Raw genomic sequence first — 5,080 nt, 5'->3', positions numbered from 1 at the left:
GGTTTGGTTACAATGCATCTCAAAATCGTTGAATTAGTTTTGGCATGATCACAATACATGAGTAATCAGTCAAATTTTGGTTACACTCATGTCAAAGTAAATTCAATGATATTGAAATTCACTATGACTAAATTTGGGTTAGAATATCCTTAACACAAGTGTTCTTCATTTTAAAATCTTTTATTGGCTATTTACAACTCAATAATTTTAAATGATGAAAGCTTAGAAAATGTACTTTTATGACAAGTAATAAAATTAACAAAAAATATCATGAAGAAAAGGTATGGATAAGGCTTGACCGAAATATTTAATGGGTAAATTTGTCATTTTGTGTATCATTTAAGAAGTCATTCATCATTATTAGAACATGACAAACCCTAGTCGTTATTGCTTATTATTAGTTTTTATTTTCTTATTATATATTTCCCATTTATTTTATTTAGTTTTATTTCTTTTTTATTTGTTTTATTTTGTTTTTTTTTCTTTTGTTGGGTTTATTGTAATTGGGTTTAAATACCCCTCATTCTATCAATAATATTATGCCGCTCTAGTTTCTAAAATTCACATGGTATCAGAGCCATGGTTCTAATCGTAGCAGCTGTCGGGCCTTTTTCTAGCCAATCGAATCTCCTTCCAGCTGGCCTGATCTGGTTCTTGCTATTCTTGCAACGGTTCTTCCTAGCTGGGCTCCCACTGCTGCTCCTCACGCATATATTCCCAGCCGGTTCTTCTTCATGGCTTGTCTTCCTACGATTCTTCAACTCTTAATGCGATAACCAAGTATACTGTAGCATTTTTTCTTCCCGGCTTACCTTCCCTTGATTCTTCCCAGCTCGCTCTTCCCTTGATTCTTCCCAGCTCGCTCTTCCCGTGACTTCCGCTGCGAGAACCAACCAATCCAATTTCTCTCCAGCAGTTGAAACACTCTTTTGTCTCAATAACTCAACATTACCTTTGGCTCAGTAGGAATCATGGAAAACTTTTCCATCACTTAGCCTCTTTCTGACACTGTACTTGAGTCCACCAGAGGTTCGACACCAATCTCAATCCCTCCATAATACGGATGACCGAAATATTACATGAACTTCTTAATCACCAACCATAAGCTGAACGGAAATAATTTTCTCAAATGATCCCAAGTGGTGTCTTTGTTCATCAAAGAATGTGAGAATTTCGATCTTCTGACAGGTATGATTCATGTGCCTCCAAAGACTGACCCGGTGTATGTAGCTTAGGAAGTAGGGAACTCCATGTTCATGTCGTTGTTGATCAACTCCATGAAAACTTCAATTGACCGTTCATATATGTTCCTCCCTTGAGCTAGTGCCCTCTGGACGACAGACCGTAATACCTATTTAGATGTAAGAAACTTCAAAGAACTCTATGATGTGTCTAAGAAAATCTAGGAGGCAAAACAGGGGCCAAGAATCGTGACCCAATACTATAATGACCTTGTTGTACTATGGATGAAATGTGACATGTACTACAACTACACTTGGGATTCTTCGACCTACATTTCTCTCTTCTACAAGATTGTAGAAAATGATCGCATGTTCCAATTTCTGGTTGGTCTTAACAAAGACCTAGACGAAGTTTGGGGTCGTATTCTTGGTCGGGAACATCTTTCTTCTGCTCGCTCTGCTTTCACTGAGATTCATCGGGAAGAGAGTCGAAAATTTGTCATACTCGTTCGCCTTGATCTCGAATAGTGCTCAACTCTCGTATATGCCACCTCGGACCGACCACCTCACTTATGATTATTCTTACAAATCCAACAACACTAGAGACAAGTGTTGGAAACTTCACAGTAAACCGATATACAAACTTTCGACCAAATTTTCTGCTACCAAGGTTCTCACGACGACGTCTGAATCTACCACGGTTCAACTGACTCCTACCCGAAACACTCGAAATCCTCCAAATCCCTGAAAAATCAAATGGATCAATTAATCAAAGCTACTTGGAGCTACTTAATTCTCTGTGAGTTCGTCGACCTATCACATTCGACAAGGTACTCTTCCTATGACTCACGGTTTTTTCCTTATCTAGTCCATGGATTGTTGATTCAGGTGACATAGATCACATGATTGGATGATCCAAAGCTTTCTAGACTTACTATCCATGCTCTGGGAAAGATACTGTTAGAATTGCCTATGACCCCTGTTGTTCCATTACTGGTAAAGAGTCGGTTGTATTAACATCTGATCTAACTCTGTAGTATGTTTTACATGTTCTTCTGTTGTAATGTCACTTGTTATATGTCAGCAATTTGACGAATGATATTGATTGTGTTTCTAGTTTCTTATATGATGGTATGTTTTTCATGATCATTGTTCGGGGAGGATGATTGGAATTGCCAAGAGAGTAGCTGGACTCTACTACTTCCAAGTGAAGATCATGAAGAGAGAGAACACATCACTCGAGAGTTGTAGTTTATCTCGAGTTATTGAATGTTTCATTGTGTTGTTGTATTGTCATTTTTGTCATCCTAATTTTCAATATTTAATAAATTCGTATCCTTTGATGCTTTCTAATAAAAACCTTTCTAATTTCGATTGTGAGACATGTTGTTTAGCCAAACATGATCGGGTCCATTACTCACATCACACTTACATACATTCTGCTCATTTCTCTCTCATTCATGTGACATATGGAGACTCTCACACTTCTAGTTACACCAAAAACGGTGGTTCCTGACTTTGATTGATGACCACATTTAGATAACGTGTCTACATTTTAAAAGATAAATTAGATGTTGTTTTCACCTTCCAAAGCTTCTACACCTTTGTTTTAACTCAATTCAAAACTACCTTTCATGTCATTCAGACCAATAATAGTCATGATTTTTTCAACTCTATTTTGGGTGAATTTTTGGTGAATAAGAGCATCCTTCACCATAGCTCGTGCATGAACACTCAACAAAATGGGATAGCTGAGAGGAAAAACTGTCACCTCCTCAATGTTGCTCGATCCATTATGTTTTTCAAATCTATATCTATCGAAAAAGTTGACCGACACGATGCCATTTTCTTTGCCACCTATCTCATAAATAGTCCCTCTAAAATTCACTAATTTTCGGGCCCCTTAGCCATCTTGATGTCATGCTTCCATGCCGATCAGGATTTCTCCACATTAGATCCTAAGATTTTTCGGTGCATTGTCTTTGTTCGGAGCACTGCCCCCACTCGGAGTAAACTTGATCCCGTATGCATAAATTGTATCTTCCTAGGGTACCGTCACCCAAAAGGGGTATCGGTGCCTACCACAAACATTATTTATGTAAGTGTTGATGCCTCTTTTGAAAGTGCGCCCAATTTTTTCAGCTCGGCCCCAAGTGAGGGGGAGCTTGGCTTCTTAGACACTGTCCCTATCCTACTCCTATGGATGTTCCTTCCATTGTTCCTGCGATCGAGTCATCTGTTCCGTTGAGTGCACCATCTCCTCCTTTCACTATCCGTGTCGGCACACCCGTCCCAATGACCCTACTCTGGAGTTTGCTACCACCTTACAAGAACTTGACTACTCTCTATGAGACATCCTCAGAGGTGAGTTTTTCTAAGTAAGGTTCGCAATCAGACATGCTCTCTCTATTCTATGACAAAATATGTCTCTTTCCGCAATTTATTGCCGCCTACGGAGCATTTGCTACTGCCCTGATGGACCATCATATCCAAGTTACTATTGAGGTTGCTCTTGCCGATCTAGTTTAAAATACGACAGTAATAGAGGAGATGAATGCCGTTCGGCGAAACCATATGTGGGACGTCGTTGATCTTTCTCAAAGTAAGAAAGTTGTGGGGTGTCGATGGATTTTCAGCATCAAGTTTAACTCCGATAGATTATTTGAAAACAACAAAGCATGATTGGTCACCAAAGGGTACTCACAAGCTGACAGAGTTGACGATGATGAGATATCTGCTCTAGTAGTTAAATTAAACACTATTCTTGTCTTGTTGTCCCTCGTGGTGAATCTGGACTGGCCTTTATTCCAACTAGATGAGGAGACATTTGCTGTCACGAAATGCGTTCTTGAATGAAGAGCTTACAGGAGATATACATGTATCTCTCTCATAGCTTCGACTTTATTTCCTCCAAAAGGCAAGAGTACAGACTGTGAAAGTCCTACGGGCTAAATCAATCCCCAAGGGTTTGATTTAGCAAGTTCATAAAGATAGTCGTGGGCCATGATTTTACTCAAAATTAATCAAATCATATTCTCTTCTTCCAGCATTACTTTAATGGCCATGCAGCCATCCTTGTATTACTATAATAAGGTCATCCCATCCGAATTAGGCTTCATCATATTGAATCTTTTGGTTTTGGCGGCTTTACTTTTATGGAGGCTTAGCGGCTTTGGTTCTAATTCTCGCTGTTCTTGTTCTTTGCAGCTCATTGTTGCTGTACTTTTTTTTATATAAATTTTTTGAGCTGTAATAAATTTAAATTCGACAAGAAAATAATGGCGACAATACTTTAGAGTGAAGCCCGACCTTGATGCAACCTATGATGAGAATAAATTTTCTATTGGGAGAGTCAATTGGAATGGGTCACCATAATACTTATTGAGCACCATACTTTATGGTTCCTGCGATGCCCTCCAAGTTATCTTATCATGAGTTTAAGTAAATGTCTTTTTGCCTTTTTGGCGACCACAAAATAAGTACTAGGTAATTTTTAAAATTACTTTGCCAATCTACTCAATATTAGTATGCATGCGTTCATGATGTTGAGATGTGTGATGCATGTTTGGATCATTAATTGGAGACATAGGTTTACTTGAGCTAGCTTGAGTTTGATCATGGCACGATTAGGTTGACTTAATGGCACTTTTGTTTTATGGGGATTTTGATTATGGAAGAGCATGATCTATGTCATATCTTGTTGATAAATACTAGGAATCTAAATACATTTTTATACATTATAATTAGTCCATCAATCATTCATTATGGGGGTGATTTATAAAGTTTGTGATGCCGGTTGAATACTCTGTAAATATCGAGGGTTGTTTCAACATCATTCATATTGTTCGCTACCTTTGAAGCTCTTACAAAAATGTAACGTGTCACAATCTTATCTTTTT

This window comes from Phalaenopsis equestris, unplaced genomic scaffold (assembly GCF_001263595.1).
Source record: "Phalaenopsis equestris unplaced genomic scaffold, ASM126359v1 Scaffold000134, whole genome shotgun sequence".
Lineage (NCBI taxonomy): Eukaryota > Viridiplantae > Streptophyta > Magnoliopsida > Asparagales > Orchidaceae > Phalaenopsis > Phalaenopsis equestris.
The sequence above is the reverse complement of the archived record's forward strand: the minus strand, read 5'-3'. Positions refer to the sequence as shown.